The sequence below is a fragment of the Drosophila guanche genome, unplaced genomic scaffold, assembly GCF_900245975.1.
Source record: "Drosophila guanche unplaced genomic scaffold, DGUA_6, whole genome shotgun sequence".
Lineage (NCBI taxonomy): Eukaryota > Metazoa > Arthropoda > Insecta > Diptera > Drosophilidae > Drosophila > Drosophila guanche.
This window is the reverse complement of record NW_022995746.1, coordinates 5,055,654-5,078,234: the sequence shown is the minus strand read 5'-3', so window position 1 is coordinate 5,078,234 and position 22,581 is coordinate 5,055,654. Positions and strand designations below refer to the sequence as shown.

General features: G+C 44.4%; 1 long non-coding RNA gene across 1 annotated transcript; it reads left to right on the top strand.

Annotated features, from left to right (window-relative positions):
• The first annotated feature begins 338 nt into the window (after positions 1-338).
• LOC117581973 lies at positions 339-11,689 on the top strand. The gene is made up of 3 exons (XR_004573695.1): positions 339-510; positions 770-1,058; positions 11,376-11,689. It is a non-coding gene; the product is annotated as an uncharacterized LOC117581973 (long non-coding RNA).
• The last annotated feature ends 10,892 nt before the right edge of the window (positions 11,690-22,581 follow it).

The following is a 22,581-nucleotide window of genomic DNA, read 5'->3' as shown; positions in this document are numbered from 1 at the left end:
TTCGAGGAACTTCAGTCTTCCCAGTGTATTTTATTTATAGGATATTGCAACCCATCCCGCTCGATTAAATGCCAAACTGCAATTATCGAGCAATTATTTCGATCAGTGAATTCTATTTTTTCCACAGATCTCTCTCGTTGGTGTCTGCCTGGTCTGTTCTTTGGGTTGTCATTGCGCGAGAAATATCTTTATAGCAATTTGTGTAGTTTGCTTTTTGTTTTTCTTTTATTGCAAATTTGTGTGTTATTTCGGGAAGGTTTGATTCGATTCTCATTGAACTGCAATTTCCACAGGGACGGGGACGACACCGACCACTCACTTGATTGAGAATTGTTCAGTTGACAGTATTGGCATGTGATGAACAATACAAAGTATAGCTATCAAAGATTTATTTATATTTCAGTTGTTCTCTGTTGTGTAAGCTTTTGCCTAGAAAGTTTGCTCTACCAAACAAACCGCCATCTTCCTGTAGCTGGCACCTAACTAGATTCTCTGGAATTAATGGCAAATGTAAGTGAGTTTTATTATGCGCTCATTATGTTTTATTGACTCGACTGGAATGCCCCACGAAGCCTGCGGGGAAATTAGCATAGGGGTGACTCTGGGGTGGCGGGTCTGGGGGCCAGTGCGTGAGTGTTTGGAAAAAGGCATTTAGCATTTCATTTGGCCCATAGTTGACTGCTACTAAGTTGCGAGCTACACATATGCGACGTGTGTGCCTCTGTTACATATGTACATATTTTAATTTGGTTTCTTTATTTCATTTTAGTTGGCAATAATCAGCGGCGTCGCGCCATGCATAATAATGAAAACCCATACCATAACACCATACCCATGCTGTCCCCCAGTTGGCCCCACCGGTCCCGCCATAATTCTAATGTCGACCCAGACATGCCGCAGTCACACGTTCAAATTACCCCAATTTCGTGCGGGCAGCAGCGGCAGCGGCATCGGCATCGGCATCGGCAGCAAATATGTAAAAAAGTGTTCATACATGAAATGTGAGGGACTGTGGGCTATGGCATGGGTAGGGGTATGTGAAAGACTCATGGGAATGGGTAAGTGAATGGAAATGTTGGACTGTCGGTTAAGCACTAACTGGGCCGATTAGCTACTCGAATTCGCGCACACGTCCCAGCCATAAAATGCGTCTCTCTAATCTCTCCCATCTGCCATCAAAATTTTGACGAAAATTCGTATCTTGGCCAAAATATCGTGTGAAAATGTCAGCAAATGGGCCACGTAATTAAAACGAAGCCAAAACTCATCAAAAGCTTCGACAATTGCATCCCAAAACCCGAATCGAAGCAAAGTTCCCACAGTTCCTACCTACTTTGACTTTAAGTTTGACTTTCTTTTGTACTGAAAACTGAAAACTGAAAACTGAAACTGAAATTGAAACTCCGGACGATGTGCAATTTCCGCTCTGTGCAGATCCGCTCGGCAAGATCTAATTGCCGTCGCTCGATTCGTCATGCAATATAAAAGGTATTCGAAAGACACTGACGCATATAAATCATCGCGAGAGGAACATAAAAATCGGTTGGCCTTAAAAGGGCCGAAGGTTGAAGGCTTCTGCGGTGGCAGCAGGGCTGCAGAAGTTCTAAAGAAGTTCATGAAAAGCTTTCTTTTTTTGCCTCCGTCCCTGGTGAGTGCAAACCGATTTGATAACTCATAACTAGGCGTAACTGCTGACACCCTCGTAAAACAGACTCTCGGGTCTTGGACTGCAGCTCAGATCGCAGCGAAACTAAAGCTTTAGTGGGTGGTTATTGCAGAGTGGAGGAAGGGGGGAAAGCTGGCAGAGGGTAGCAGAGCTGAAAGGCCAGAGGAGTCCATGTCTAGTGCCATTGTCAGTAGTCTTCATTACCGCTTGCTGCGAGGTGCATCGAATGGGAGAGAGAAAGAGCCAGAGCCAGAGCCAGAGACAGAGCCCCCCATGTCCAGGCGGGCACTTAAACTGCCCAACCGAATGGGTGCTGGGAAGGCAATTAACCGATTTTTAAATATGTTTGAACGCCTTTATGACTTGTGCAGTACAGCTGCCAAGAACCGCGGAGTGTATAGCCCCAGGGCCAATGTTCGGGAACTCTTCACGAGCGTTGTAAATGCGATTTATTTCGATTATGGAAAGTTGCTGATTTGGAACTAATTACCCCAGAGACAGAGCCAGCCCCAGCGTGGTCTACGCTTATAAGCGAGAAGCGACAAATGTAAAAGATTGCTGTGGGTTGCATAACTATAAGACTGTTGGTCTTCAAATATTATGAAAGTGCATTCGAACAGTAACTGCCACATAAGTAATCATCATAAAGTTGATACCAAAAACATACGATTTTCCTTGCCAACAGGAAAATTTGCCTCCAACAATCTCATATTTTTGTAACGCACTGTACATGGATGTGCACCGTTTATGCTTTGCGGGCTGCACAAGACAACGGCACTACATTGAGACACAGACAGACAGAATTGTCTTGAGCGGTTCTGTAAGAGCTTTTACTTGTTTTTGCGAGTATGTGAGTGGGTACCGACAACCGACATCATAACGCAGCTTTTGCTTGTAACACTTTTCTCGACTATGGATTTCCAGAGATATAAACAACTGTTGGAATTTGTGAATATTTATTTTTAATGCATACGGGCGTACCTGTATGTAACCCATCAAGATGGATTTTGGCATGAGGAAATAGGAGAGTTAGTTTAAAATATATTCTACGATATGTAGCTGAATAAATACTATAAAATTGTTCAACTTTTCCGTACTAGTCATGGTCACTAACGTTACCAGCTATACCCAACGAGAAAACAGATTTCCATCTAGTCAACCTCATAATTTAAGAAAACCCGGCTAGCGTAACGCTTCGCCATGATTTTTCCTCTGCCAATTAGATATTGAAATTATTACAGAGCACTTGGCATTCATATTCATGCATTTGACTCTGGAGCTGCATTCATTCGCATTCGAACTCGAATTGTCGTCGAGAATTGTCATAACTCTCGATGTTGCCGCATAACTCACCCCGCTGTTGGACGGGGGCAGCGTGGGGATTGCGGAGTGGGCCAGTGACGTGGACGGTGTCAAGGTGTCCACATGACTTTGTCTCTGTGCCTTGCCAATTTATTGGACACTCATATGGCAACAACAAATGATAGGAGTAAAGCAAACCGACTAAAAGATACCCGCTACACGGACTTTCTAGTCTTCTTTGGTCATTTCCTTCTCTCTTTTCGAGTACATAATCCACCCCAACACTCTGTGGTAGAGGGTATGACAACAAGCTGCATCGATCGCTGCTCGATAAACGGTTACAACTGTGCCTCTACCTGCGCCTTCGTCTGTGAATACGAATGGCTGCAGCTGAGCCGAAGCTTTGCATCGTACCCGGGCTAGGCAACGGCGGCGAAAAGAGCGACAAGTTATGAATATAAAATATGCATAAATATGCAATGCAAACACAAATGCAGGCAGCGGGCACGAATAAAGCATGTCAAAGTAATAACAGAATATAATAAACTAAATTATTAAACAAATGCAAAATGCAAATGTTGTTATTGTTGCTTTTGCTGCTGCTGCTGCTGCCCCTTCCCTTTTCTTATCAATGATCAAAGACTAGAAGTAAACGCTGTTAAAGCTCCCGACACACTCAAGCACACACACACACACTGCAGCCCACACGAACATTTTGTTGTTGTGACTGCTGCTGCTGTCAAACGATATCTCAGCTCGAGTTCGATCGAATGAGCGAATGCTCAGCCTCAGACAGAAGGTAAATTGTCCAGTGGGTTAGGTACTTAGTCTAGCATGCACTTAAGACTTCTTTGACTGTATGTAACTCAATGGGAACTTCCTTACCTTTTATGCAATATACATTGCATTGATTTCGCAGCTTACGCTTAGTTTGTTTCTCCAACAAAGCGTCGATGTTGGCGCAGGCACTCTCACACAATTACATATGAGTGTGTTTTGGTTTTAATATGTATGTATGTACGAATGTATGCTTTCTTGTTGGAAGTTGATGTTATGAAGGTGGAACCATATGCATATGACAATGGCTGTTTGAAAAATTGGTGTTCATTGGTGTAAGCTTTTAATTCATAGAATTTCATTATGTGCAAATATTTTTATTCATTTGGTATCCAAGCCTTAATAAATGTTTACAATTAGTTAATAAATGGTTATAATGTAAAGAATATAATCACTGCTAATGCATGCAGTAAACTGCTTGCATGTCATTAATCATCTTTCGGCAAGGCAGTGCACTGCTTTTGCAAACATGCTTTTCATACATATTCATTCATACGCGCTCTCTTCTCCTCATCTCGCATTAAATTAGTCGAGGCAGACTCTGCTGGAGACTGTTGTTCCTGGACCCGAACGTAAATCATATTTGAAATGTCGCATCCTTAATTCGCAGGCGGAATTCCATTGACGAATTGCTTCGACTGCCTCTGATTCCGGCGACCTGCCTCATTTTTTTGTTGTGCATTTGGAAATTGCTTTTGTGGCGCCTACTTAACGTCCGTCCAACAATGTGGAAAAGTAACTTTCGGCCCTCTCCTTTTTTTAGTCGTTCGTGCACATTCCGCTGGATTCCGCAGCCAAATTGATGGCGCCAAAATTTAAGAAGCTCTGCGGTCGGTTCGGTCGTGTTCTGCTCGGAACGGAGACGAGACGAGACGAGACACGGGCCCCAGTGGCAGTCCGCCTGGGAACGGCCAACTGCAAAACAGCAAACGTCATTCGCATAGCCATACCCACACGGACAGCCATAATATGCGTTTCATGCCAATATAAATCTATAGAATATCAAACAAAAATGAAACTCCAATCGATCGAACTTTGATTAGTTCGACAACAAAGTCTTACAGCTGTGAAACGCACTGTGCTCAAGTATGAAGGAGTGGAGCATTTGTCCCATAAATGTCATTCGGTCGAGAGTTTTTCACGTCGACGCTTAGATGTCAGCTCCCTCGAGGCCTTGAGCCTCCGGGGCCTTAAATTATTCTACGCACAGTCGCGGCCATAATATGAATTTTGAATACAATTTTTGCAGAAAAAATGGCATTGCAGCAAAGAGGTAGAATGGAAAACTCTGCATAGTCGGTCAGTGGGTACGGCCTTCGATCTCCGTTATTTGCGTGCCGATCGAGGAGATTCATTAATAAAAATTATGTCAAAATAATCACGCCACCAGCCGGCGGGAACCGCTCAAATGATAAATGAGTCGTCTCCAGGGTGCACTCGAAACCCTTGCTCGGGGATACGCATTTGCGAATGGATCTCTGTGACTCTGTGACTGGGACGGTAGCAACTTAATTACATGTGCAAAGTCTTTCGCTGGAGCGGTGCGAAGTCTCTCCCTCATTTGAATGTCATCATTAGTGGCGCCGCTCCTGGGACCGCTGAGTGGTCAGAGGGGGTTGCGGCATGTCTGACGCGACACTGATCCGATTTCGATTGTAACTCCGATTGTACCGACTGCCACGATCATTAATTACTTTATTACGGAAATCAAAATGTCAGCCTGCCCTTTCAGCACTCTCTCTCTCTCTCTCTCTCTCTCTCATTTCCCTGGCACTCTCGAAATGTTTTCAGTTTCTGTTTCCGCTCTGCATCCGTGTTTACATAATGTGGAAAATTAATGATGAATTTGTTGGCTAACTGACGGCGTTTCGTCGACGCAATCGCAGACGGAATCGGACTCGCTGACGCGCCGAAAAGTTCAAAAATGATAAATGGTTTCGATTACACGCTGGGACAGGCAATTTTTTAATTCTCTTAAATTGTTGGCAAGGCACGTTAAAAGGGGGGAAATGTAAAGAACAAGGAGATAAGGAGTTGCTGTAGGAATCATCCCTGCGTGGTGAGAGGATGGAAAATTACACACATTTAGGAAAAACTAGGAAATAATTATGGTAGGTTAGAAGCATTCTTCTTTCTCCATAAGCTTTGACCACTTTTCCCCTTGCAATTATCGAGAAATCAATTTGAAATGAAAACCCGCAGAACCTGAATATGCGAATCTGTCGATAAACAGGTTCACTGTCGCATAAAGATTTACTAAATTTTGGACTCTCTGGCAAGGATCGCCTTCTGTTTCATCTTAATTTGCATAAGCGCCGCGCACAAATCCGCGCTCCACATTCAACACGCGACTCAAGGCGACTCAAGGTTTGGGCCTGCGGACTGTGGCGATATCGCTGGCCATGTCGGTGGGGACATTCAATGTGCAGGCATAACAAATGAATTATTGACGTTTTTAAGCAATATTCGCCAATATTCGCTGGCCAGAAACAGAATCAGACTGCCAGACTGGGACTGGGACTGGGACTGGGAGTGAGACCCCGAAGCATCAGCCTCAGACTGCGAGAGATATGAAAATTGTCAACGTGGGCTTTCATTTGCTTAATTTAATTTCGTCTTTTTTGTATTTTGTCGCATCTCTCATTTGTTTTAACGAGGATGTGCCGCATCGGACAAACGAACTTGGAATGGCATGGGATGGGGTCTGTGGCAGACAGACTCTGGGTCCGCTCGTCTTTCATTTTCGTGACTGGGAACCCTCGACTGGGGACTCAGGTAGGAACCTCTGCCTCAACTCTTTCCCAGTATGTAAATCCCAGCTCGTTTGGTAGAGTCCGCAGATCGAGAGTTTGGCTCATTAATGAATTTAAATGGTCTCCTTAATAATATTTAACGGCTTCTTTGCCTCGCTTTATGATGACAATATTTTTCCAAGAGCCCGTTACCCCGTCCCCCATCTCCGCTCTCGGACAGGAAGACACTTATATGGGATTTCTCTTACTTAATGGCCCTGCATCGAACGCTGACAGTTGACATGTTCCTTCAGGGTATCCGGAGATCGAGTGCAACATAAAAACTTTCAGCTTATGGGGATATTAATAATTCCCTTTCATAAGCGTGGTTCGGGCTTGAGTTTGAGTTCTGCCGCTGCCACGGGGTCAATCTGTTGGCCAATTTATCTCATAAATTCCATTTGATGTATGTATATCAGTGCAATCTATACCAGCTCATACCCATTCCAACCCCCGATGGGCCGAGAACTTATCCAGTTCTACAAATCGATTTTTGATTGAGTTCATTAGAGGCCAAGCCGAAATGCCGCAACAGGAGCTATCCAGGAGGCAGAGTGGGAGGGTATATTATCGCCATGTGGCATCACATACGTGTACGTACACATACGGTAATGTCTCCCAGGAGTATTGACTCACTGGAATCCCATTCCGGTACAGGACAGGACTCCCCCTGTCGAGCACTTGGCCAAATCATTTTTGTTATTAGCGAAAATCGCGTCGAGTGATTTACTTTTACTTTTGTCTTACTTCAGCGAGAGTATTGGCTTTGATTTTCCCCACATGTCAGAACAGTGAGCATGGATGTGGCAGGGTTGGGGGTTCTGTGAATGGTTCTGTGGATGGCAGCTGGAAACGTTATCATCGTTGGGTCAGGCGTTCGGGCATCGCTGCCCCCAGAAGTGGCAAGTCTTTTGCCCAAATCCTAATTGGATTTATGTGTAGAAATGGATTATAGCTTATGTTTTCCAAGTTGCTCGCCTTTTTTCTTCTCTCTCCTCTAATTGCAGTTGCCAGTGGGTGCCGCCCCGTGCTGCTGCCGGTTTTCCGCAAATTGCTAGCCGGAGAAGCGTTTCGCAGCAAACACATGAGCCATCAACTGAAATTGATAGATATTAGATAGATGGATACTGGTTGGCATTAAAGTTGGTTCGCAGTTTCCAGAAAGGTTTTGGCATCGTTTTGTGAGCTTTAAAGTAATTCGTCTGTTCTCTTACGCAAGCTTTTGCGTCGCAGGCTGGCTTGAGACTCTCTCTTTCGGCGCCTCTCTTTCGACGATCTGCTCTTCGCTCTCGCCTGAATTCGCTCTCATCTGAATTCGCTCTCCGTCGTTCTTGCTTTGCGTTGCAGCGTTTATGTTTTGTTTAGGGATTGCAATAGGCAAAGCCAACAGAAATATTGTAAGCAAATATGCCTTAAAAAACAGCTAAATCTATTCATCCAGAGTTATGCCAACCAAAATACTCCATGAGATGTGTAAACCGTTAATATAGATACGGATAATTCAAACGGATAGATTTGCATGCTATCTCGCGATGATCAGCCGTTGATTTCCATAATTCCACTTCGTATCAATGAGGGAAACCAAATGAAACGAAACGAAACGAAACGAAACTAATAAGCCGGCTCTGAGACTAATATTTATGACATGATATCATCTAGGGGCCACTCGGACCCTGAGACCCAGTGTCTCCTGTAGGTCTGTGCTGGGACCGAGACCAAATGTCTGCCGGAGAATCGTTACGAAATATTGGCCATTAAAATGGGAGAGAGAGAGAGGGAGTGAGAGAGAGAGAGAGAGAGAGAACCGAAAGAACCACCAGAGAAGCGGTGGAAGAGTGAAAGAGTTATGCCTTGAATGAAATGAGTATATAAATATTTTATCAGTGACCAGAAATCAGATATCTGTTTGATTCATAGAGCTAATTTATGGCTTCCTTTTGTCTCTCTGCCTCGCAGTCTCCTACCCGGCCAGACCCACAGACACCAATGCGGCTCATTATGAGACAAAACCAAAAATCAATAAAAATATATCGTACACAGAGAAATTTGACTGGCAAATGGAGTGGGACACTGGGATGATGGTACGGCAGCGCATTCCACCAGAGCCCGCCACATAAATAAGAAGAACCCAAAATAATTTTCCAAATCTGTGGCTGAATTTCTATTAACGAGTTATTTAGAAATCAATCGCCTGCATCAAGCGATGAAAATCACGGGGAAAGATCACAATAAAACGAGTCAAGGGGAGATCAGAGCCAATGGGCAACTGATTGATATTTGGAGCTGCATTTGAGATATTCCTGCATCTCTGCTGTGCACAAACCTATTCAAATTAGCTCTAAATGTTGTCTACTTTAAGCAGTCGGCCATCTTTCTATGAGTCCCCCCCGTCTGCGAGGCTCCTGGCGAATGCAAAACGGAGCGCATCTCATTGATTTGTAATTCTCAGGCGCAGCATAAATTTTACATGTGAAATCTGATAGCCACCGGACTGGAGCTGGACCCTGAAGCTGGAACCCAGAACCCTGGAGGCTGTGTGCTATTTTGCGGCAATCATTTGCACCTCGCTGTTGCGCCCAGGCCACAAATCTTATTTTATTCAAAGTGCCCATGCGTAGGTCGACTCGACTCCACTCCACATTTGCATATGCCGCTGCAGACTCTCCAAAACGAGTCAGCGAGATTCAAGACCAGGCCCCAAGTCTGGGCTGGACTTGGCCACACATTTATGAATCAACGCCAGGCGCGCCATTTCATTCAATAAAACACGAGGAGTCCACCGTTCACCGATCTCCCTTGTGCCATCTCCTGCATCTTTGGGTATTTTTTGTTTGTTTTTGAGCAATGTTCAATGCACGACGACGACAACAGCGACAACGAGTTGTGTCTCTAACCTGCGGAACATAAATATTTCGACACTTTTGCATGCGCGACAAACATGTGCGAGAAGTGGCATAAAAATATGGCAGTTCCAGCCACGGAGGAGGTGCGAGGGGAGTGCAGGGTCTGATGACCATTTAGTGGTCCAGCCAGAGCCAGAGAGAGGGACACACTGCTGGCAGGGCAGATGCGAATTTGTCGCCGGAATATGATCATAATTCATGCAACAAACAAATGTACAACTTTGCATTCAACTCGATGGTCGTCGCCGATGGTCGTTATTCGATGGTGGACCCAGGGCTCGACCCACGCGCGAATAAACCCAAACCGGATGCAGATGCAGCATGGAAACTCACAGATTTAACTGCAATTTGTTGGCCCAAAGTGAGACTGGATACAGGCTGTGTTTTGACTCGATTTGGATTTGATTTGGCAGAAGAATAAAATTAAATTTTGCATGGCAAATGTGTGAGGAGTGAGTGTGAGAGTCTAAGTAAAGTTTCTTAAGAATAGGTGCCGAAAAATGAAGATATATAGACCTCTCGAGAGAAGTCTGTCATTCATAAAATGAAAACTAACAGACATGCTGATAAACCTTTACCTTACTCTAATCATATTGAAGACCCATCTCCATGACTAATTCCAAAATTATTCTTAACAAGCATTAAGCATAATCCCTGTCAAAACACAAACTCCAAAAAAAGAGCCCAGAAACAGTAGCCGCTGGTGCCCACTGACTGCAACTCCACCTCCAGTTCCACCTCTACGGATCTCCAGCAGAAGGTGGAACTCTGAACGACGACCGACGACAGGCGCAGCGAATGTAATAAGCGATTAAAACATCTTTAAGCGGGCGATTAACGCAGCGGGCGGTGCAGCGGCGAGCCGCTGGGCATCCCGCTGGGGAGGAGTCGCGTAGAGTCCGAGATTGGAGTCTGGAGGTAGAGAGATGATGCTGCACATTGGCGTTACACGGCTACTGCTCGACTCCTCTCCTCACACTCGACTGGCGCTTCTGGGCATTTACACCTTTTGGTTCCACGTCCCCCCATGGGGTCTGCTCGCCGAGGCACTGCAATGCCCAGACACCGATAATTTCATAATTCACTCAGTCCCGGGGGCAGTGCTGGCGTTTATAAATCTCTTTAATATTATTTTGTTAGGGCGCCTAATTGCTGTAAATATTATTTCTGCGGCCGGCTAATGTTCCATGGGCCCCCAGTACGGTAAATTGTTTATTGTTCCGAAAGTTTGTTTCCCATTTTGTTGTGTTTATTTGAAAAGCAATTAGAATTATTATGAGCAGCATATTTATTGCTCGATGAGATGTTGTTGCCTGGAATCGAAAATTAATGGGCAACGGAAAGCGGAGAAGGGGAAGAGAAATGACCAATTCCCAATTAAACAATAACCAGATCCAAGTGTATTATGTGAAGCCCCAAAAGCAACAGCAAAAGGTACGAAAAGAGCATTCAACCGTGGCAGAGGCGAAGCAGAGTTAAGTGTAGGCCGAGATGCAGATCTTCCGCTCATTACACTGGCCAACAAGAGCTGAGGTTTTGAGCATTTAATATGAGATATATGGGATATAAAATTCAATGAAACCTAGAACCATTCAGGTTTATGTTTTCAATTCCACAAACGCCAGAAAACATTTCATAAAAGTAAGTCAGTTCTGTAAGTTATTTATTTCCCCTCTACTCTGTTGTTTTTTTACCTCCGATTTATACTTCATTTTTGTTGTTTGGTGTCCTAAAACCCTTGCAGGTGGCAGTGCCTCAAATTATTTTGCAGTTTCCTCTTTAGTTTCTCTTCTTGGATTCGCACAAATCTGTGTGATCTTTTGTTCCCATAATTTAAATGTCAAGTTTTGTCTATATTAAAAATTCTCTTTGCAGCTCCTCCCCCTCCACCCCACAATCAAGCTTTGATTCAGCATTGTGTCTGCCTGCCCCACTGATGGACTGCCTGCCCGACTGCCTGTCGGACACTTGTCTTAGACCATTTTTCATTTCATTTCCATTTGCCAATCTCCGATGCCCAGCCGGAGCTCAGCAGTGGCCTGCTTTTGGCTGTTGCGCTTTTTAGCATGAGAAGAAGATTGGAGGAGACTCATTTCATTTGACAGGAATATTTTCGCTGAATTATCGTAAATATATACAATGCTGATCCCCAAAGCTGGAAGTATAATTTGGTTGCAAAATTGGATGCAGAGGAGTTCGGGTTAATTATTTTATGTTTATGTAATTGGAAAAGGAAGTGAAAAGTTAACAAAAAAAATAAAATAAAATAATTCCATAAGCTCTATTTCCTCACACACAAAAAGCCAAAAGTCTGACAACATTATTACGAGTATTTTGTAGTCCCTCTAACAATGGATTGAAGACCCCACTGAGTAGACTCTGTTTGAAATTGCATAACAACTGGAGTCTCCAGGCAAACTACACGGCCCGTTCCACTGTCTACCCTCCATCCTCGGGCCCTGTCAGCTGAGGGTCCCACACACAGAAACAACAACAACAACGACGCCCGACGACGTCGAGTACAAGTCGGTTATTAGTGATATTCGCGAACGGATCGCATCGGATCGTTGCCATTGTAATTTTCGTGTTTCTGTAACTGCTCCGTGAGCGGATTTCGTCAGGGAGTGGGGGAAGAAACAGAAACGAATGAGAATGCGAAGATGGAGATGAATGCAGAGTCGGACACGAAATGTGCGCGATGATAATGACAAATCAAACGATGACACACAAAACGACGATCGTGTTGGAAAATTGTCGGTGATCCGGGGCTCAACTCTGAGCAGATGATTGGGCCAGTCGGCTGGATGGATAGCTGTGCTCAGAGACTCAGAGTCAGTCATGACGTTGGCGTTGGCGTTGATGATGAGGGATCCAGGAGGGTGCACTACACACATTTCCTACAAGGAAGTGCAACATTTGTTGCGGAAAGCATTTCCATGGCTGCAGTGCAGGGACTGCTATCAGTTGTTTGATTGTTGGCCAAATAATTATTTATAATTTATATACACAAAAAAAAAAGAGACAGAGACACAGACAGAGATCCATGGAATTCCTGTGAAAGGGTTTCGGTTGCGCTCCAGCTGTACAGGAACATTCCACCAACTGTTGAACCATGGGAACCATATTCATATCGCGCCTCATCTACAACAAAACATTCCATTTTGCGACATTTTGTGCTGCAGGGATCCCAGAAGGATCGAGGGTTTTTTGGGCCTTGGCATTGGCTGTGTGGACTCGCCCCACGCTTAACGATATTCAAAATTCATTACAATTGATATTGTTCGGATGCATAAATACAAACAAATGGGCATGCCAGTGCCAGACGGTCGGTTGGTTGGTCGGTACACTGGAGCAGCCAGTCTCTCGGTCCTGCCGGCTCCACTCGTATCAGCGCTGAAGCATCAGTGGACTCGGCAAAGAAATAACAATCTTACTAATTGGCCGATTTTAGCATAAACAAATGTATTTTAGCTCTAACTAAACCACAGTCGCAGCCACAGCCCTGGCAGCGGCTATCCGTAGCGGGGGAGAAACGTTTTGTACTCCTTTGAGAGATGCTTTGCATACGGGAGTGGATGTGGAGTGAGCATGTGGAGCGGCTGTGCAGTGGAGTGAGTATGTGGAGCATAGAGCCAGGGTCAGGTTTGCGCTGTCCACACAAGATTGTGTCCCAGGCTGCAGTCGATTATGGCAGGGGGGAGGATTGAGGTTCGGTCTGTGTTCTGTTCGTGGGATCATGGCATTAGAAGCGACCCAAGCCAAGGCCAGAGGTTTGTATTGTCTTTCGTGTTTAGCCCCAAAACACTAGAGCTCTATAAAAAACGTTATGTGAAAACGGGAAGAGACGATGGAAAAATATTAGTTCTGTTTGTTGCACTCCCAATTAAGACTCAATCAGAGGTGAAACTTATATAAAGACAACTTTCCAATTGATTTTCATAAACGAAACACACAAATTTTATTCTCTTTTGTTATTCTCATTCATACTTATGTCTGTAAATGTGGGGTGGGTTGTGACAATTGCAATCCCTAGGCACAACAAAAAAGAGCAAGGGCGAATTCGCAGCAATGCAAATTCCAAGCACGCGAGCAGAACGCAAAGCAATAACGACGGAGAGCGAATTCAAACTGGAGCGAATTTAGACGAGAGCGTGGAGCAGATCGACGAAAGAGAGGCCGAGAAAGTTTCAGCTTTATGTGAAACAATACACTTAAACTGTATCCTGCATATTACTACAATTCAAATACTTTGCTTTGTTAACTCCAAACCATGAATTGAAAGTGTTTGCACAACTCATAGCTACAATTGGAGTGGTCTTTGGTCAATTCTCTCTCCATCCTAGAGCGATCAGTTGGCTATGGGCCACCATGGCATGGCATCTTGCTGATTGAACCAATGCTAAAAAAGTGCATTGAAAGGCGCCGCCAATGGAGGCCATACTCGTAATCGGAATCGATTCCATTCGAGTGGCGTTGCTTTTGAGCGCAGAGTCAAGGCTTAAATAAATTCGTCATTATAAATCATGAGTTGGAGACTGCAGTCGGTTTAATTAATCACCGTTGGGGCGCAGCGGTAGCTGCACAAAAAGCTCCACAAACTACAGACTGCCAATGCAGTCGGGCAGCTCGGCAGCCGCACCAAAGCTCAGCTGGAGATTTTTGAAAAAGATGATATTTATGGCAACTTTGACAGAGAGAGAGAGAGAGAGAGAGACCAAACTGCACCGCACCGAAAGATAGACTCGTTCTCATTGAATGTCGCAGTGGCTGTCCCACTGTCTGGGATTGAGTGCCGCACGCGCATCGACCACCACCGGCGGCGATCCGGCATCGAACTCGCTCTCGATTCCGCATGTGGTCGTCGATGACAACGACAACGACTGGGACAGCGACGCGGGCGACAGTTTTTAATCGTGGCAATAATCATAACTGTGATTTGTATGACTCTGTTGCTGCCGTTGGCCGCTGTCAGTTGCCCATATTGGCACATTTGGAGGTGAATTATTAAAGTCGCCGCACAATTTATGCGTCGCGTTGCGCTTTCGGTCTGCCGTTTGAAGCCATCATAACGCCAGTACCCTCCGCCCCCTCCCCACCACTATGTGCCCTTGTGTCCACTGTGATTTGTGATTTGTGCTGCACCCAGCGGCGGTGGTGGTGGTGGTGGTGCAGCTCCTAGTTGGTGGCTTACCAAATGAGGAGCTTCCTCCGTCTCAGCGTCCACTCAGAGGCCACTTTTTGTTGCACCTCGGAATACGTAATTCGCTTCGGCGGTGGCCCCACAAGTTGCTGCGGCTGCATTTACATTTTCCGTATAAATATTTATGAGAGAAAATAGAGAAGAGATCATTATGATTGAGGAACATCGATCGAAGTCTGCTGATGGTCTGCTGCTGAATAAAGTCATTGGGAATCGGATTGGACTGGGATTGAGCTTGGAGTTGGCTTGGAATCGAAACGGAGTCTCTGTAAGAGACAGGAATGGGGAATGGGGATCGTAATGGCAGCTATTACCGGATTTTTAGTGGCAAATCCAGCACTTAAAAAATGCATCAGAAGTCTGTTCCTACAGTCATACATTTGGTAGATAATTTCAACAATTCTCGGTCAGGTTTTTGCCCTTTTGCTGTACTCGTTGAATCCCTCGGTGCCGGAACTTGCCACTAAACCGAAACTCTGCCACCGCCAGAGCTGAGGTTATTAAGTGCCTGATGCGTAACTCCCACAATACAATCCGTGGGGGCATCCCGTGGTCTGCGGGGCATAGGAAGTCTGTCATATTGAGTGCGCACGAACAAAGAGCATTGGATGAAAATTTGTTGCCGCCGCCTAAGCAACAAATTGCAACTCCCCAACCAGCACACACACAGAGAGAGAGAGAGAGAGACAACCACACACACCCACTCACGATGTGGGGCTAAACTTGAACTGACATTTTACATAAAGAAGAATTATATACGAGTATCGTGAAGCCGACCCGCTGAGCAGAGGCCCCGAAAAAAAGAGTTAATTTGCATAATTACGTTGGAGTGGAACTAGGTGAGGGGTTGGTGCTGGAGGAGCTACAGATACAGCTAGGAGAGGTGGTTGGGAGTCAGCCAATGCCCACTGTGACTGTTGGGGCGGGTGTTACTTGCTGTTGCACGATACAAAACAAAACCAAACGGGGCAACGGAACAGCGGCGAACCAAAAAATGAAGTCGCTTTATCATTTTTAGCCAGCGGCGGCGGCGGCGGTGTTGCTGTTTGGCCCAAAGTGTGGAAAATAAATGTATGAAAATTTGCATACGAATTTCGAATTTCAAATGGCGTTGCCCCCTCCACCACCACCTGCCCTTTCCTCTTACACTCCGTGCGAGCACCGTTAGGCTACTCCCACACTCTCTCAGTGTCTGCCTCGCTCTGTCTCCCGCTCTCTTCCTCTCTTCAGCACCACTTGGAGCTCCACTTCCATATGCCTGTCCAGGGCCACTTGAAGCAACTGGAGGATGGTCGGCACACGCCCACCATTGACGTCACTTGACTACAGTTTTACATATGTAAATATGTATGTATGTATGTACTTGTGTACATATTAATAGACATATGAATATTTACTGTGCGTGACAGAACTTTAGTGCACGTGAAAGTTTATGTTTTCACTTATTTATTTTGTAATTTATTTGTATTTATTTACATGGAAATATTGTTACTTGATTAGGCTCAATATTAAATAAATATTTGTTAAATATTTCAATTGAATCAGTTTAAAATTTAAGCTAAAATTCAGTTATGTAAAACTCAACAATCCAATTAGTTAGTAATATTTATTTGTATTAATAAATATAATATATTATTACTTGACTTCAGTTATTGATAGTTTTCCATTATTGAATTAGAGGGATAATTATCAAGTGAAGCCACTTGATTGAGTTAAATCGCTAATTGAGATGAAACTGTCATCGAATGCAGTCAGCAAGTTAATCAAATAGAATACAAAAACTCATTTGTCATACATGAGGTTTTTGTATTGTATATTGGAACAGTAATCCTACACTTATGACACGCACCGTTTGTGTATTATTATTTATTATCTCTCATTCAGTTGAATATTTGCTGCTGCTGCCCGCCTGCTGCCACTGCTGCTGCCGCTGCTGGCGTTGGCGCTGGCGCTGGCGCTGGATTATTGCGGTCTTTGTTGATTTAATTAATTAAATCGCAGTTGTTTTTTTAATTGATTGACAGATTAAAAACAAAACCAATTAACAATTTTAATACAAATGACGACCACATAATATGCCGTAATAAAGCACCAGCTGACGGCGGGGAAAGCCATTGGTCCGCACTCCAGAGTGAGTGTGATTTACAAACAGATTGATAGGAAACGCGAATACAAATACGAATGCGAGTGCACACCCACAAACACACTCATGGCGATGTCATAATCCGTTATTCGCCTTAACAGCGATTTTAATTAATGGATTCACTCAAGGGACGCTAGCCTGGAAGTGGCAGAGGAGCAGCCAGTCCCAGTCCCAGAGTGGGACAGTTGGAGGTGGCTGGAAGGACTTTGGCGTTGTTGTTGCTCCAACCGAATACTAATTAAAATAGTCAGAGCCAAACCGTAAAGAGATTTGTATGCAAAACTGTTCTGCATGGAACTTTAAAGACTTTATTTATGACTGAGTTAGAGAGGCACAAGAATTAAAGGATTTTTCTTAGAGCTTAACGAACCCCAAACGTCTGATACAGCATAATTATTATTTTCTTGATAGAAAGAACCCTCTGATCATAGCCAAATCGTAGTCAAATTCTCCCATAGAACACCTTCTACTAATTCCCCAACCACTGAGTTCTGAGTCTTCTCACAGTAGGTCACCGAATTGGCAAATCAATTCGCAAGCGAAATTGCGAAATTCATAGCCGCATTGGCAAAGTGCTTCCCATAAATATATGCCCCGAATCAGGCAGGCATCCTAATTAAAAACAATAAATTCGCTGAATGGCATGGGAAACATGACTTCAAAGATGGAACACGCCATCAATTCATATATTGATTTTAGCATACAAATAACTACGTTTAATTAATAATGGCACAAAAAACACACAGCAAAAGCAAGACCAAAGTGTATAAACAAAAGGCAACCCGCACGACTAACAAGAGAGTTATGCATAGCAAAAAGTTAAGAGATCGATTTGAATAAACGTCTTCCCACGACTGTGACAATATCTTGGCGTCTGAGTGTGTGTTGCCATCCAAAATCCACATGCGAAGCCACAACCAAATTCGCACGCAATAATTTCAGTGGATTCGCTCTCGTTGCGTATTCATAATTTCTAGCTCGGGGTGACATTTCGGTGATTTAGAAAAGGAAAGATCTGATCTCGAGGTGATTCATCGAACTGGTTCGGCGTTAGAAGTCGCTCTCCGGGCTCTCAGTTCCATCACGAATGGGGCAGCAAAATGTCATTGGATCGGTGGAACGAGCGTGCCGATAATTCAGTTCTATCCATGACTGGGATTACTTATTTATGTGTGTTCGTATGGGAAATCTGCAACTGTACGACTCCTGGCCCTGGTACCTGGCATTTCATATGCAAAGCAGTGCACAGCAGCAGCAGCAGCAGCAGCATCGGAGACGGAGCAACGAAGATGTCAATAAATCTGCCGCTTTGGCCTTGTTTTGCATTTCCGCTAACAGAGACCATCCTCTCAGATCCTCAGTACGTGGCAGCCCCAGTTCCAGTCACAGTTCCCCACACGCAAGTCGAGAACAGACACAAAAACAGGTAAAAGCCAAGCTGAATCAGAGGCTGAAACTGAGAGGCTTCGGACTGGAGCAGATACAGTAGCCCCACGTCAAAACGAGGTTATTTAGAATTGTCGAATTTTATTTAAATTGGATGCAAACATGCGAAATTTATTGTAGAAAATCAATAAATAAGAAAATCACAAAACCCAAAGAAACTTGATCGGAACTCGCAGGCTGGAACGATCGACATGGATCGACTGAAGGAGAGACACTGGAAGGAACGCATGTGCGTAGTCCCAGAGAGATTCAGCAAAAGATCCTCAGCACGGGCACGAACCCAGAGCCTCTTGTTGATAATTTCAAGCTGGCTGGCCACCCCTACCCCCGCCCTCTGCTCTTCATTATTTTATTCGTTTCTCTTACACTTTTTACTTGTATATCGATTTTATTTCATTGCAAAACCTTCTGCGGTTCATTAAAATTTCGTTTTCGGCTAATAAATATTGAGATCGCTCATGGGTATTCAAAGAGTTTTGTATGAATACTCTTTGGAGTGGCATGAATGGACTTTGCACTAAGAAAGGTGCGCTTTTCACAAATATTTGGGGCACGTTCCACATAACTATTTATTTTTCTTTCAATTTGAAATAGAACTTAAGAGTTATTTGTGCACCCTTGAAGAGAGTATTCTTAATTCCTCATTAATGCATCTTAATTCGGGCTTTTTGTGTTTTCATTTTTGAGTCTTGTGGCGGAGCAAAGGACATACGACATACTCAAAATCGATGGCTGCGATAGCAGGAAACCAGTCCCGAGACGAGGCTGGACATTTGCAGCTCGTTCCGTTCCGTTCCGTTCCGTTCCGTTGCGATCCGTTCGTGCCTTGTATCTGATTGTCGCTGACTCTTTCGGGGTTCCGTGTTTAATTAACTCGAATTAGAATTTCAGAATGTATCCTTCTCGAATATTTACGCTGAAAATGTAAATTAGCATTTCTGTTTTGTGTCAGCAAATATGTTTTTGAATGGCCCGGGGAATACTTATTATAAAAGTTCTTAAGCTTAATTGGGATTTTTAGATTGAGTATTTCTTCTAGTTCTTTTACTGATAGCTCCCCAAGTCCATTTCTTCGTAAACTTATCTGTAATGCAGCCAGCGAATGTGGCGCCCTAATCGTTGATTGACTGCGGAATTTGCTCAGCTAACGATATGCCCAACACCACAGAGTCCATCTCCATGGCCCTGGACTGGGTGCGAATGATATGGCGATGTTCGCGGGAATAACTCATGCAGATTAGTCGCAGTGGTCGGAGTACCCCACCCGACTGGCCGGTGCATGAAAGGCGGGCAAATTAAGTGGAGAAAATATAATTGATAAACACGAGCGAGTTCTAATTCTGGCGCTTTATCACTGCAAACGCCGCGTGGCCATTAATTAGGCACTTGATTTATGAATTCGCAGATGCCGATAGGACTTTGGGCTAGGCCAGTGCTGAGCAGTGACTGAGGGAGAAGCGCAGAGAGATCTATGATCACTCTTGCTGCTGCAGTGTAGTTGGGGATTGGCTCTAAAATATGAGGCGCGATTTATCAGCATGAAGTGGAGGGGCGCTCGAACGTGGTTGGTGGCGTGGGCTGGTTCTGCCTCTGTGCTGTAGAAACACCTGCCTGACTGACTGCCAACTTGAACTCTGGCTGACTCCTGGCATAAATCAGCTGTTTGCTAAACGGCTTAAACGCCAGTAGCCATGTTCCTGCAATAGCCTGCAATGCGGAACAAGCGCGAGAACAGCAAAATGCCAAATGCTCGAATCGATAAGGATCAGAGCCCGCAGCTTCTAGGCTGCAGCGGAAATTGCGATTGTTGATCGCAGGACATGGCCAGCAGTCATGCCAGGATGGTGGTTGCGCCAGAGGCTCAAATTAATTAAGTGCATGTTTGCGCATTTCTCATGAGCTCTAAGAAGTCCTCGGTGTTATCCTTTCGAATTAATTGGCACGCCGCCGCCGTGTGAGGGTCCGCGCCACCAGGACCAAAACAATGACAACTCGATAAGCGCACATCAACGCACATTGCGCAGTCGCAAACAGAAAGAGAAACCCATCCCCAAGACATGATCCTTCGATATCAAGCACCTGTTCCGCATAGCTCGTGGGTGAGAGATCGCTGATGTACACATAAGTGGAACCCCGAGTCGTATTTCATTTCCAGAGGGTTGTGCCCTGCACACCGTGTCATTCGTGTTGCCTGCTGTTTCCATTTTTGGGGGCATATTTTTTAAGACTAAAATATATGTGCATGCATGTGCCATGGAGCGACTTAAGCCGCGTCAACTGCTATCAGAGTTTTATGGTTTGTTTGTCATTTTAACACCTTTTAAGGTGCGCACATTAATTAGAAGCGCAACGAAGCCGCGCGACAGTTTCGAGGAGCCTGCGCCTGGATGGGATGCCTCCTGCTGTGACCAGTCACGGGCTGCAGAATGAGAATGTTCCACATGCCCCCCAAACAAAAGATAAGCCTAATGTCACTATACATACCAAACATACTACAGAAAGGTGGTTGCGGAAAGGGTACACTTAGAATGGGGTTGGCATATTAATGGTTATATTTTGAGCCCATTTGGGCCTGTCGCTTGTTTGACTTCTTGTTTAGAATATTAATGTGAAGTAATTGAATATAAAATATAACATAAACAAACAAAGCAAAAGCAAAAGTATGTCTGTACATAAGTAGCTGCAAGAGAACAATTAAAAGCTTTGATGATCAGAGTATAACCCTATGCAAAACTTCTGTGAAGAGAGCGAGGCGATCGAAAGAGAGCTTTGGAGCAGGTAGCAGCTGCAGCCAGAGCGCGAGAGAAGTGCAGAAACGAAGAAGGTGGGATAGGTAGGCGAAAGAACAGCCAAGCGAGATAAAGCCATGCAAAGAGAGTATTGAATCAGGTAGCGGCTGATGGTAAATTACGCACGAAGCTTAGCTAGTGCGCAAGAGAAGTGCAGCAACGAAGCAGGCGTGATAGAGAAACGAAAGAACGGCCGCTGTCGCGCGTAAACAAACAGTTTACAGTTATGCACAGTGAGTACTGCAAATACTCAGGCTGGTAAACCCGACAATGGGAAATATTGAATAAGCCCTAGTTGAATTTACCCTTTGAAATATGCTTATTCGAAAGTATCTTCACTCCTTCTTATGGAATTCTCGGTCACAAAGACAAGTCGCGCTGGCGAATATCGAAATCCCAAGACTCTCAGCAACTTCTACAAAGTAGCAATTTAATTGCAAATCAAGTTTTTATCGTGGCTTTAAAATTCTTTCACCTGGAAACTACCCATTCATCCATTCCGCATAGATCTACATATTTCTATTTACAAATTCCAAAGGGGAAACGCGCTTATCGGCACTAAAAATCTCTCAGAAAATATTCCATTTTCGCAAACCTGAAACCGATCCAGATTCGCGTTGGAGTACTAAGCCCAGCCATGGGCCATGTTCGATGGTCGCGCGGCGGAGCTGATTAACGTGCAGGTCGTGATCGCACAAAGGCGTTGCCATAATTTGTCAACACCCCAATATTTTACGAGCACTCATTGCGATATAATTGGGCCTCAACTGGCGTATGAGCGGGGATTTTGTTTCTTTTCTTTCTGTTTGTTTGCGTTGTCCGTGGGTTTCATTCATTTCGGATTTCGAGTTATTGCGCATCATAATGGCCGCCATATGTCGTCGGGCTGCGATTTACGGTTACGGTTACCCACTTTACGTTCTCCTCCCCCCTACAATCTCCAGCAATCTGTGCCCGTTCCACCCACGAATCCACAGAGCTTGGAGACGGGAGCTTTGGCTTATGTTTTATGTATCAGAGCAAGCCACTGAGTTATGTATAAATATATATAGCCACCTCCTCTATAGGTAGTAGATCCAGATACGTACCCGTATCACATGGGTCCGTCGTGCCATCATATATATTGTTACACGCAGTCAGCGTCAGACCAATGTGTCAAATATAAATCAGATCATTTTTTCCGCATGAAGCGCAAACCACAAAAAAAAACACACAAATAAAAAGAGTTTAGCAAGGAAAACAAGCAATGGCAAGCTGATGGCTTAAATACCCTTTCTGGACACAAATTAAAAGAAATTCTTATCGCAAGTATAAAAAAAGCTTCCCCCATTCGACTGTCATAAATTGTTTTGAATATATGTATGGACACAATATGAAATATTGCTGAATACCATCCTCAAAATCATAATACCCTCTTCAAGTGTGCCAAACCCAACCAAAAGTATTTTTGTTTTTACGAGCTTAACAGTGCCAGAGGATGAGGATGAGGAGTCCGAAAATTGG